The sequence below is a fragment of the Alosa pseudoharengus genome, unplaced genomic scaffold, assembly GCF_046254945.1.
Source record: "Alosa pseudoharengus isolate Yale_2024_CS ecotype anadromous, Long Island Sound unplaced genomic scaffold, YU_APseudo_1.1 YU_APseudo_1.1_scf_5, whole genome shotgun sequence".
In the NCBI taxonomy this organism is placed as follows: domain Eukaryota; kingdom Metazoa; phylum Chordata; class Actinopteri; order Clupeiformes; family Clupeidae; genus Alosa; species Alosa pseudoharengus.
In genome coordinates this window covers 21,697,248-21,711,460 of record NW_027468837.1, presented here as the reverse complement: position 1 = coordinate 21,711,460, position 14,213 = coordinate 21,697,248, and the positions used below count along the sequence as shown (strand labels likewise).

At 40.4% G+C, this 14,213-nt stretch overlaps 1 long non-coding RNA gene across 1 annotated transcript in view; it reads left to right on the top strand.

Annotated features, from left to right (window-relative positions):
* The first annotated feature begins 2,497 nt into the window (after positions 1 to 2,497).
* Positions 2,498 to 14,213, top strand: part of LOC143104235 (uncharacterized) — an 81,102-nt gene continuing 69,386 nt past the window's right edge. The window contains exons 1-2 of the long non-coding RNA XR_012983030.1: positions 2,498 to 2,595; positions 5,211 to 5,283. This is a non-coding gene — a long non-coding RNA (uncharacterized LOC143104235). The remainder of the gene's footprint in view (positions 2,596 to 5,210; positions 5,284 to 14,213) is intronic.

The following is a 14,213-nucleotide window of genomic DNA, read 5'->3' as shown; positions in this document are numbered from 1 at the left end:
CACAGGTGTGTTTAATTTGCATTAAATAACATCATGCAGTTTATACACAATGTGTCTAATACATGGGAATTTACTGTACACAGGTGCATCTCAAAAAATTAGCTTTCATATAATCTAGGTTCATCATTACACATGAAGTGAAATATTTCAAGCCTTTTTTTGTTTTAATCTTGATGATTACAGTTTTACAGCTCATAATTTCCTGAGCCATTAATCTCTCTGTCTGGCAGGGCAATGATAGGACAGGGCAGGACTTTTCCACTATATTCAATTTTTTTGAGATGCACCTGTAGAGACTGCATGAAGAAACCACAACGGCTCTAAGGTTGGCACAGTCCTTTGTAAAAAAAAAAAAAAAAAAACATCTGATAGCTGAAAAGTGTTTGTTTTTTTATTATTTGCTTACCAGGGCAACTAATAGTAATGCCAAATTGTGTTTGTCCTTGTGTTTGTGTTTGTCCTACACATTTCACACACTTCACATTACAATAAACCAAATATTTGAATTTGTGGATAGTACTGTAGTGCTGCTTTAAAATATAAACACTTCAGCCAAACTTTCTGGAAATGTATTTGTAATTACCTCCGAGATACACCAATCTGATTGAACATTCCCAACATGTTTTCCACATTATCTGTTTCCTTTATCCCATCTAATATAAACATAAATAAATATTAAAATACCGGTATATGTTTAAGATATCGCTGGTTCACATACCACATGTTTCTAATGATCACTTGTGCTGCAATCAGACTGATGTTCTAGCCGTATCTCATGCCATAATAATGGGTATAGGCTGGCGCCTCTCACCGCTCCGTCTGGCAAGCTGTGTGTCTGTGTGGAGCACTTTGTGTTGCACTCTGTGCATGAAAAATGTGCTATATAAATAAAATACTTACTATGCTCAAACCTACACTCACAATCACTTCCAGAAACATGTATTCAGCCTGTTAAAGTTTATAAAGGAATGTTTCTTTTAAAGGAACTCATCAGAGTTTGTTAGGTATACATGTTTAGACACTGTAGAACACTAAAAGACACCATAACTAGGAAACACACCACTGTCTCTATGGCACGGGATAAAATCGTCTAAATGTAAATGCTATCTCTTGTAAAAGAGATTTTGTGAGGATTCCGCTCTTCAGAGGTCATCTTCTTCCTCTTCGTATTTATGTTCCGTACAAATACTTTTCGAATGTTTTTACTTTACTTTACAGTACACCTAACCCAATTTCAGAAAAGCATCTTAAGCCATAAAGACTTATCTCCTAACTACTACGGCTCAAGCAAGATTTTTGGTATATTCACACTCTTCACAGTGTCATTCATGTGTTTAGTCAGCGTCATTCACATCTGTCAAATTGCAATGGCCTTAATATAGAGTGGCCATTTCCATAACACCAAAAAGGAGGGCACTTTGCGGCATTTAATGAGGCAAGAATAATTAGGCCTACATGATAGGATTCTAGTATACTCCCAACAATACAATTGTTTTGTCCAGGATACTGATGGTATCACGATACTGTACAGTGATTCTGAAATACTCTATTCACTACAAGACAATAAGATTTACGAAAATATTATGATGTGTAACAGAAGAGGGGAAAAAATCCTGAAAAGGCAAAAAGTGTTTGTTCACAGTATTTGTATTTATTCAATACTTTGTGGTGTCTGTTTCAAAAACTGACCAGATGAACCTGGACTTGAAATGAGCTTGTGCATGGTCCTGGCCCTGGCCCCCTGAGACTGGGCCCCCCTGAGCCTGGGCCCTTTACGTTTTCCATTACAATTACAAAGGTAAATACTTTTTTACGTGTTTTATGCCCCCAACGTTGTCTTCAAGGCAGCACTGCCTGGAAGGCACTAGGGTTAGGCATGGGTTAGGGTTGGGGTTAGGTTTAGGATTAGGTGCCTTTAAGTCAGCGGTGGCAGTGCTGCCTGGAAGACAACATTCAGGGCATAAAACACCATCGAGCCGTTTTGCCTAGCTAATGGCTTAAAACAGCTATTTATTTTGACATTACGAAGTTGCCCCCAAAAAACATGTTATTTAGTTGTAAATGCATTCTGGTCTTATTCAAAACTGCTTTGATTGATGTTGTTTTGGTCCCAAATGAAAATGTACATTCATTATCATCCACAAATGCACCCTAGATTGTTGTTAGGCTGGAGTTTTTCTTTAAGGAACAGCATCCTTTGACATGCTGTTGTGTCATGGCAGCATGATTTTAAGAGTTTATAACCTTCCCCTTAAACTCAAAACTATTTGAAACACACACACACACAGACACACACACAGACACAAACGCACACCATCACTCACACAGACAAATAAACAGACACGTTGTATAAACATGTCCCTTCTCTAATGATGGTGATGCTGGATGCCGGAGCACGTCCGCCCTTATTTCAGGTAAACTCTTCGTCCTGGTCCAGTTTATCTTTCCCATAACATCGCTCAACTTGTTGAGACTGCAGTGTGAAGAGCTGATGTCTCGTGGCGTGCAGCCTGTCACAAACACATGGAGAGATGCTCTCAGGGATGTATGATGACCACCAGCCATGCTTCACTACTGACAACGGCCTCCCTTTTGGTAGAAACAACCAACGATTTACACAGTGTCTAGTATACACCATGACAGACAATTGAAGTTTGACATTTTTTAATGTTTTAGTGGGGACATATCATGAAAATGTTATGCATGTATTTGGGTATCTGGGATGGCTACCAATAGCCTGGGAATGGCCATATGAACCTTTGGCATATTTGGGATTAGCTCTGGTCCATCTGGCCAAGAGGCCATTGAAGACTATTTCCAATGTCCCTAAAACATGGGCACGCAAATGCAATCATTAATCCGGCATGGACATGTATTTCTTTGGAATTGAGGAAACAACTGCATTTAAAACCTTTGTTTACAAGATTGCTGCTCTTCTGAAACAATTTGGTAAGAGTTTAATGCACCTATTTAAGTTTAATTTCACTGCTAGTTATGCTCCGGCTTGAAGTCATAAGTCAGTGAACCTTTTCCAGCCCCAACTGAGAAGGTCTGCTTGCCAACCAGGCAAGGCTAGGTTTTGCTTGCTGAGTAAAACCACCTCAATTTTACATATCTGGACCAAGTCTCCCACTCACAACTGAAGAACGAAAGTGTGAAAGTTTGCTTTTATCCTGCCAGTTTGTTGAAAACATGTCAAAATGAACCCATTGTGCAATATGCTCGTATTTGTAAAGGACAAACCTGCAAACAGTCCACTCTGAACAGTGCTCTTCAGACAGAGACAACTGTTTTATAAAGACCTCAAGAAACTATTCAAAATTGTAAAGAAAGGATAAAATATGTCCTCTTTCAACTACAAAAAACTGCACTTTTAGCACCTTTAACATTTAAACATTTCAAATTACCAAAATAGCAACAGAATGTTTAAGGGAACAGCCCATTCGATGCAATGTCACAAAAGGCCTATACTCTCTGTGTTGCCCAGATATCCACTAAAGTTAGTGTATACTTACCAGTCAGCTCTGGACCATTCTCTTGTAATACCACATTGTGCCATACAATGCAAAGAGATAGTGTCAGTATGGTGGGCTAGGTTGAACTACCTATAGGTTGAACTCTCAAACTTTCTAATGAATTCAGTGGCCTTAATTAAGAGTGTTTTATTTTCTGAGGGTTGATCTATGCTCTCATTATCATCTATCAACACCAAGGCATTGGCAGATATGTGTGACCCCGATGAACTCTCTCACACATGTGGTGCACATCAGTTCTTGGGTTAGTTAGAACCAGCAGTGAGCTCAAGCTCTTTCTGATTTCTCTTTCGAATTTCACAACTTGATAGGGTCACTGAGTGATACAACTCAATAAAATGTCCAACAATACTATTTAGGTTAGGTGATGTTTTCACTTGTTGGCATACTTATCATTCGTTTACATTTTTTAACATTAAAAGATAATTGTACAAAAGCCATAACTCACTAATAAGGAGAGAGAGAATGAGAAAGAGATCTAGAATGAATTAGTATGAACAACATTCTTAACAGTAATTAAATTAACAGAATTTTATTTCCCATTAAATCTGCAGAGATGACAGTTCAGGTTAGATACTGATATTAACATCATCCTCCGTATTTCTCAAGCAGACGTGTCAGATGAATTTGGTAGAAACATACTATCACATTACTACGGAAGCGTATTGCTGCCACACTAAAATAAATAAAAAGGCTCAGTATTATGTAATTACGTGAAAAGTTTCTTGTTATAACAATATCTTTTTCACGTTTTAACAAGATATGTATCACGTTATTACATAAAATTATCACGTTATTTCATGATACTGATATTTTCACGTTATAACGTGACATAATCATGTTATTTCAAGAAATTAAATTTTTAAGTTTTTACAAGATATCACGTTATTACATGAAATTATCACATTATATTCAAGATAATGAAACTAAACGAAACGAGAGGCAAGAATAGGATATGCTCGTTTACACGACTCAATCAAATTCTATTTTAAGCTCGGTTTAAGACATTCTCGTTATTGTACACGGTGGATGATATTGTTATAGGCCTATAGCCTATGCAAACACCCAAGCATTGTCCAGAATATTCTGCACCTGTGTGCAGTAGGCTAGCAGAGTGGCAATCGGGAGAGTCGGGAGGATTCCAGGTGGGGCTGATTACAATGTGATCTCAAAAAGCGCATGCTATTGCTGTTTGAATATTTAATTTGCCTGCACTGTGCGACTGCAGCGCTCACTTCTCACTCCCCACGTCCCTTCCCCACAGCCTTAGAAATGACTGCGATGACCTGCAGGCTACTGAGTCAGAGCGCTCTATACATTCACCCACATTGCGTGAAGATTAATTTATGCCAGTCTCATTTAGTTTAGTTTCGTTATTTTGAAATAACGTGATAGTTTCATGTAAAAACCTGATAAATATCTTGTAAAAACGTAAAAAAATCATATCTTGAAATAACATGATATTTTCAAGTTATAATGTGATAATATCATTATCATGAAATAATGTGATAATTTCATGTAATAACGTGATACATATCTTGTTAAAACGTGAAAAACTGAGCCTTTATTTTAGTGTGGCAGCAATATGCTTCCGTACATTACTACCCCATCTTACAGACTGGGAAATTTAATTGAGAGTTGACCTCTCTTTCTCTCTCTGTGCTATTTCTAAACCAGATTACAGCACAAGGAGAAGAAAAGCCCGGGGTCGCAGCACGTCAAACCAGAGCAGTGCATCCTGGGAAGCAAGGTATGGTGGCTGTTTGTGGTGAGTTGTGTGATGCCTTGCAGGCAGTTGAAAAATAAATGTAAAAGACAATAAGAAAACAACCAGGTTATGTAACACAGTGCTCCCAATGCATCATCACATTGCATTATCACGAATATCAATGTGAAACATGCATATGTGTGCATACAGGTCCACATTCTGGCCTTTGGGGTAGAAGACATACAGGCAGTGTCTTCTTAACCAGTAGCAGCACTATTGTTGTGCAATCCAAACACTCATGTAGAAATAGAAGAGAATATGTGTGAAAGCTCTTTTCAAACTAAATGTGATGTTTTTTGGTGCAAGGTGGAAAAAAATAAAAAATAAAATGATGAACAGAAAAGGATTATCAAAAGCAAACATGTTTTTGCTGCTTTTTAGGTATGTTTCTGTGGGCAACTAGTTTTAAAGGTGCCCTGCCACACAAAACCGTTTTTACTTGTATTCTTTTGATATTTGTGTTATGTCGAGAATGTGAAAATGAACTGCTACCTCCTCTGTCAGCTCTAGCCACTGAAAAGAAATAAGCGGAGAAATCAGTCCAATTACAAAACCTGCTCAGTCTGACATGGAATTGAATGAGCTCATTACTATCCATGAGCTCGCCTAGTTGAGACCGCACCCACAGAATTCGTCTAGCTCAGTGACAGGTTTCGTATGCAAGAATGGCTTAACATCAACGGGCTTGTGCGCTATGCACGAATAGAACTTCAACAATGCATGTTGCCCAAGAACCCAGAGTTGAGGATCAAATGGCTTCAGTTTATTTTTTGGAACAATGCCAAAGCTGGAGCAGTAGGCTACCATCGCGGCAGTCTACGACCAGTGCCCAGACCAATGCTATTGTCAACTCAAGGAAGTGCTTTTTAATGCACTCGCTAGCCTAGCAGGTTTCATGCCCATTTGGACAATGCTAGCACTTGCTAGCCAAGCTAAGTTCATGCCATGAAGCTAAAATTAGTTCATAACAGCATAACAGTCATGTTATGGATGAAACCGACTAGCTGTTAGCCAATCAGAGTCAAGCAGCTTAGCTTGTTGAATATTAATGAGAACTGGTGCAAATCGAGCTGAGTCTTCCTGCAGGCTTTCTATACCACGCTAGAATGGCTTGAAACAAGGTAACCAAGGCATTATTTCTACATTTTTTTTTTATTCTATATGGTAGAACTTCAGACATTACCACAAAGTAATGAAATACGTGTGGCAGGGCACCTTTAATATAAAATTATACTATATTATATTATGATATAGTATTATGTTATTTACCATTTTTATTCTGAATCTGGCTGTTGTAGCCTGGCCTTCCTCTATCTGCAACAGCTGAGCACAGCAGACTGATCAAAGCAAGTCTTTGAGCCATGTGCCATTTAAAAAGGGAACCCAGAAAATGGGAGAGTTATGTAAGCCTTGCTAGAACCACATATGATTTAACACACAATATGCAAAAGGGAACTGAACCGTGGGCAGGTCAGGGTGCAGTCGTGCAAGTGCATGTGTATTGCAAGCGCAATACACGTGTAATGTCATAAAACGTTTTATGCACAGGCTTGTATTGTTGTCATTGCCCAACATCTGTAATTTTCCACCTGGTTTCTTATCAACATGTCACTTCAGGAAAGGGAAACTGGTTCCTGAGAAGCAACCAGTGGCGCACAGAGATAAGCGTGATCAATTACATTCCTATACAGTGGAGCTGCTACAGTGAAATGATACAAACCCCAGATATCAAGACAAGACAAACCCCCACTTTTAAAGGAGTTTACATAAAATCCCAAGATCACAACCCTCAAAGGCTGAGGTGGTTGTATTTATCACCCCCTTCTCACATGTCATTGACAGAAGGAAGGTTGAGTTACAACCATAAGAAAACAGTGAATGCTGTTGTAGGCATACAGCCCATGGCTATTTGATCCCACAATATCTGACTCTAGAAACTCTGTATATATACCCTCCATGGACTATGTCTTCCACATTGACTTCCGTTTATTAATTAAACAATGTAATGTCATAAGCAGTGCCACATAAATCAAACTTCAAATCTTTGGGACAATATCAACCTGAATCAGTAGAGATACATAACCTTTGTTCTGGAAGAGTACAATATTTTTCTCTAAAGCATGTAACAGACAAATAAACAGAAAGCACATATAAAACACATCAAAGAAGCTGGCATTTAAAAACTTTTTTATTAACATTTTACTTTTTTTACTTTAACTTTCAATGGTGACTTTTTAAAGCAGAATCTGTGTCTTTCTAAAGGCTATGTCCAACCTGCGGATGAAAGGACACCAGCTGCCCAGCAGCTGTGAACTCCAGTGGAAAGAGCAGCGAAGGCTTTACAGGTGTCCAAGGCTGGGTGGCCGCTCTACTCACATTTAATTTGATCAGAGCCTCAGCTGACATTTTATGGGTTTAACACAGTGATGGTAGCCTACTTAAAAAGCCTCAGTTCCTGTCCCTGTACTCAGCACTTCGCCTTGTCGCAAAGAGATACAAGACTTTCATTATTTTGTTTTTGTTCATATGCCAAAGTAGTGCAGATGAGTAACATGATTAAATGCAGATGAATAAACACAATGCACAAGTGCAACAGTAAAGTAATACAAGACCTTGGCTTTTCAGAAACTGTATAAATGCATTGCAATGGCAAGGCAAGTCCAGTGCACGGTGTATTCTCTTAATATCAATTCTTATCTTCAGTAGGCCTAGTACCTCAATACGTCACATCTAAATGGAAGCATACTGATCGAACTGTAGTGACTCACATGGTTCAGTCATTGTGGTTCTGCATCTTCACAGAGAGGATGATGGACTTCATGGATCAGTCATGGATTCAAAAACAGACAAACATGGTTCTTCTAACCTCTATGATGTATTTATCATAAGTAACAAGCAAGAACATAACAGGGAAGTATGTATGTATTTGATTTGCATGAAAGCAACATACCTTTTTTTCTTTTAAAGTAAAGATTATTATGTATGCATGTGTTTTTCATTGGAAATAAAATCAAACCATGCCTGTGGCAGCTGCAATAAGATCAGGGGGTGATACTGTACCGGCCTATGGAGAAATGGGGCCCTTAAAGGAACACGCCACCCAATGTCAGTAGTAATATATGTTCTTACCTTAAAGGAACCGTATGTAAGAAATGTATTTCAATTAATCATAAAATGGCCCTGATAAGTCACTAGACATTAAGAAATCATGTTCATTTCAAATACTTACTTGTTATCACTGACAACAGTAGTCCGGCCAGGATATTGTCATTTAAAAAGTGAAGTTGCAGCCCTCAATTGATGTTGATGTTTTGTCATGTCATGTTGTGTTTTGGCCTGATGCGCCACCCTCCACCTATCTAGTAATCACAAAGTCAGTAGTGTTTCAGCATCCGGGTTGGCAACCTCGAGTCAGGGGGGAGGGGATACACTGCTCTACAGTAATTTGAAAGTGGTTGCAGTACCAGTTTTGGCCACAATCTTACATATGGTTCCTTTAACTTTCACGAGTTGAGTCATACCTCTCCGTCTTTCTAGAACAGGCAAGGGCTTTCTAGCCTCACGTCAGCAGCGCTGCATCACCCATATAGCCTACATTAAAACAACCAGCAGATGGTGGGCGGGTGCGGTTTTGAAAATTGGTCAAAAAACTTTGGTGCTGATGGATGGCTGATGGATGATAAGTTTTGCTATGCAGTTATGGTTGAAATAATAGCCCATCAGCGCATTTCTAGTGTGTGTGCCTCTCTCTCGCTCAGAGGGGAGGGGGAGGCTGAGGGGTCGATCAAGCATGGATTCTAAACTCTGTGGTGGATAGGATCTACAATTAGGTGTTAAAGGAGAATTCCGGTGTGATATTGACCTAAAGTGTGTTGAAACATGATACCGAGTGTGAACGTATGTCTCATAGCCCATCTCGGCTTGTCCCCTGCACTCCAAAATCTGGCGTTAGTTAGCCGATGCTACCAACAGCTTTTTCAATGGTGGTGCTTCGGCATCGGGCTATAGCCATGCAAATAAATCACTGTTTTACACCATTTATGAGGCTCAATGTATCTCCACACTTCATTGGTAGACTTTCGAGGGGCCTGACATTTAAAACGAGACATTGAGAACTTTGAAAAAGCACTAGTAGTTTACTTACAAGACGATTTATACAGACAGTATCTTCACGAAGTTTAGCGTTTGCAGCCATCTTAAATTTAGTCACGATAAGTCGAGCGACGAGTAAGAATGAACAGGTATGATAAGGGATCAGATTCCAAAAATAATTCAGTGGAAATGCATGGATTCCAGTTGCTGCTACTGGAAGAAACTGGGTGGCGTGTTCCTTTAACCTCAGTTACATAATTTGGATCACCTTATTTACTTTTGCTCAAGCGCAGATAGACATGATAAGACATGAAACACAAAAAATATTTGATGTTTGTGCCAAAAACGATATTGTGACATATAACAGTCTCCAGTTGTTTGGCTGTTAAGTGCAGTCAGCAGGTTCAGTGAATCACTGCTCTCTATTATCCAGCTGAGCTGTCTATTCTGTGTGTTTTGTACATGGCCCAGACTAAATGGGAAATGAACAAAGTGGCTCGGACCAAACTATAAACTATTCAGAGACACAGAAAGAAGGGATGTAATTTGATTGGCTGCTGAACTCAAACATCAACAACCTTATTCTCAACATTGCGGCCATTTCAGGTTTAGGACAACTCGATGAAAACAAGCACATGGACAACTGAAATAAATTAAATAATAACACAGAATATTCAGCCATTCATTTCTATGAGCCAGCTGGTAGTTTGGTAGCCCTGGCAGCAAAAATGCTGGTCTCTGGTAGCCTATAAGTGACATCACAATCTGTCTGCCACTTCTTGTCTGTAGCTGGTCATGCTTTGCATGTGTGGCATCATTCGTTTCAATTTGGGAATTGTTGTTTGTTTATTCAAAGTGTAGACAGTCTAAAGTAGCCTGGGCTACTCTAAGTATCATTTTATTGTACATAATGTTTTACCTTGTTTTGTATAACCACTGCAACTGTTTGTTGGTGTGTTGTTGCAAAATCTGAGGAATCATTTAATGAAGCAAACAGCACAGAAGCATTCTTTATTGTTGAGGTCAAACATGATAATCATCAAAATAAGCATCTTGACTTTCTACCCGTGTACTGATCCAGTGCTGCCAAAGCTCCGCTTCTACCCTCTCTGGTCCTGCGCTGTGCTGTGTGAGAGGGGGAGTGGTCAGTGGCTAGAGTGGCTAAAGCAAACGTGTGCTTCTTTTACCGATATATTACCAAACAACGACAAACTTGGCACTGCACTTACTCATGCCTGTAGCAAGATACCTGCCACGTTTGAAATCAGTCGGATGAACGGTTGGACAAATATGTCACAAACAAACACACACACAAACAAACACACAGACAGACAGACTAACGTTCCTGTCATTGATAGATAGATAATGTACAGATAAGCAACGGTGCCTAGTCATTCACATCACCTGAGTGCCCTTTGGTTGATTTTGTTTCCAAAAAAGGCTGTTGCTAGAGAAGCTAGACGTTTAGATTGCACTATCACGTCTGTTGTACAAGATATTGACAGCGCAAATTGCACAATAACTTTTACAAAAATGAACATAAAACAGTGATTAATGCATTTGTCGAGAAGAAGGATGTTTTGGCTGTTCACCCTACAGAATTTACAATAGGCTATTTGTTGCTCTGATTGGTTAGGTCTATCCAATTGTGTGCAGAGGCATTGAAACACGCCCCATAATCACGTTCCAATCATGCAGTACCAAACTCAAATTCTAAATAGTCTGGCTACGTCAGGCTAGTTTGGAGGAACACTCACTCAATACAGCTGTTGTCAACCTCAGACTGTAAGGCTTTTGCTATGCCATCAAGCTACTCAGAATAGTTCAATACATGTTCAATGAACAAATAGGCCTACTACCACCTTGTTTTAACCAAGTGCAGCCCAGACTGCCCTTAATTTCAAGAGGCAACGGTGGAGAGTCACTTACTCCACCTAGAAATGCTCTGTTATCACTGTGTTGTCATGTCAGAGAAAAAATATGAATACGCTAGCGACGCATAGGCCAAAGGCTGACACTGAGGGCCAGATGTACGTACATTTGCGAACGTAACGTTATCAGCGCCATGGACAACCCGCAGACTGCGAATGCTGACAGACCCAAGTTTCCGTCGTATTTATCAATCGTTCAATCCTGTAAACTGCGCCTTTCTCTGCCTCTCTCCGCCCATAAACGCAATTTACGAACGTCCACAACTGAATGGCAGAGCCTACAAGCGCAGTTGAATGAAGTTAACTGATGACAACATTAAAAAGAATCAAACGTTTAGCGATCATGAAATAATACCATAGATGATAAGATGTCAACGAGCAGGGAGATAATGAAGATCAGTAGTTCTACTCAAACTACTTGTGAACGTAGGCTATGGAAAATTGGTCAAATCTAGCAAGTAGGAAAGTTTAAGTGAATGACGTGAAAGTGAAAGTAAGATTCGAAAGGCCAACGAAAGTTAATGTTGCTTTTGATAGTAGCCTACAGAGACTTGCAAAACTGGTGCTCTAAATAGCGATTCTGTTGTCTTTGAAAGGTTCTCTTATTGAAGCATTGAACTTCAATTTGGATTAACACCTGCTTTTACAAGGCGCAAGTATTTAGGCGCAGAATAGACGTGCGCTTTCAGGAGCAGTCTTTGTACATACCGCGGAATACATAATAAGGCGCTCTTTACTCTTCCCCTCCCATCTTTTTATACGCTAAACTCCCATTTTCCCCTGGATCCCCCCATGAATGCATATGCATGACATGACAATCGCAATCTGCCACTTTCAGCTCCCGCGACAGGCAGTTTGCGCTTTTACATCATTGCGGCCTGTTTGTACATACCTCGCAATGATTTTACACGCACGTTGCGAAACAAATACGCCTGAAGTGGGCGCAAAAGCGTTAGTACATCTGGCCCTGAGACTTGACCTTCTACTGCACCAGTTTCAGTTCGCTGGGCCTATGGTCAGGTGATTGATGCGGTGCCAGTTTCCTTCAGATAAGGGTCACAGCTAAGCTATCTAAAACTGCTCTTATCTTTCCAGGCTGCCTTGCATTTCACTGCTGTAATCTGCCAAGCCCTTACCCTGCTGTTGTGTGACCTGCTAACGGAGCTGCCGTTATGAGCTCATTGTCCTAGCAGATGTGTCATCAAATCGTGTTGGCACATTCCTGTCCCCCAGGCTTAGCTGCTGCCACTGAACCCTTATTAGGTAAGCTTATGTGTCTGTGTGGGTGAGACCTCACGCCCGTTCGCTATGTTTTATCTGTAAAAATAACCCTTGGTCCAAGGGGGGGAAGACTAGTGGCTGACGGCAGGGGATACTGCCGGGTGAGCTGCGCTTATGTTGATGAAGCATCAGAAGAGAAATTATTTGTTTTTAAGCAGAGTGGTTGACACACCCATTGTGCTTCCTGTTCAGCTTGGAGCAATTTCCCAGAATCTCACTCTTAGTCAATATAATAGGGAGTGTCAAGAGCAGCTGATGACATCCATGAAGGTGGCTGGAATGTCAATGAGGGTATGCAAGCGTGTAGTGAGGAAAGTGTCCGGATGGATGTGCGTGTCTTGATGGGTAGAAGTGTGTGTGTGTGTGTATTGTATGTGGGTGTATGTGGGTATTTACAAATGCCCAAAGTATTCGGAATGTGCCCTGCCGTCTGACTGCCAGTCTCTCTGTGAGTCAAAGGGACTCCACTTGGATTCGCACCCACAGACCTTCACAGAAGAGAACATGGCACCTCAATGCCATCCCAGGGAGCCAGAAGTTTTGCATGCTGAGTAATTTGGACAAGAACAGGTTGGCCAAAGTGTGGTCTTTCAAAAAGCCATCTTCAAACTACAGTAGATAGTGCCCAACTGAAGCTGAATAGTTGCCCTTTGTGCCTTCAGAAAGAGGCATGATCGTTTATTTTAAGCTTCATTGCTTCCGGTTCAATATTATTTGTGATACCAGCTTTGATGCCAATGCTGTAGAATCCTCAGCTTAGAAATATTCCAGGAAGAAGGGGTATCTTAAAAAGAGTCAGACCTACAACAAAGATTTGCCATTAAATTAATTTGTTTAGGTTTTATGATGTAATTTAAGATGTACTAGCCAGTAGCAGAGGGAATGTATTGGGCAGACAATTTCAAGATGTTAATTCCCAACCTTTAAAAGTGCAGGTCCATTAGTGACTCATAATGATGCATCTTGTTCCACTGTCATTGATCATATGCTGTGTGTTTCCATCTGGCTCTGATGTCCTCATAATACACTTTGTTGCTTTTGTCTCATTGTCAAGCCATAGTGTGTGCCACAACAGACACTTGTTCTCTCTTTCAGCCCTTAATGTCCCAGACACCCCTTGTTTTATTCATTATTCCCTCAACCAAATGTAAGTAATTTGCCCAGTACTTCCCCTTCCCCAGTGTCCCTCCTTGTCTTACTCCCCGAGTGCTATTTCAGGCCCTGGCTCTGTTATTCAACAGGCTTCCTGCGATGAGCCTGTGAAAGTGTATCTCTTTACCTTGCTGCGTCTGTCAAACACAAGCGCACGCTTGTCATCACACACCAACAGGGAAAAGATTTGTGGCATGTGTGTGTAGGGGGTTACATTATACTGCAGTGCATCCCACGCATACATACTGTATACACACATACTCTCTCTCTCTGTCTTTCTCTCTCTCTCTCTCTCTCTTTTCCCTCTCTCTCACACACACACACACATACAAACATACACATGCACACACATACGAAGAGCACCATACTCACCCCTCCTACTAACTAACCTCCCACACATGCATACTGTATACACACACATGCCCACACACACACACACACATACACACACACGCC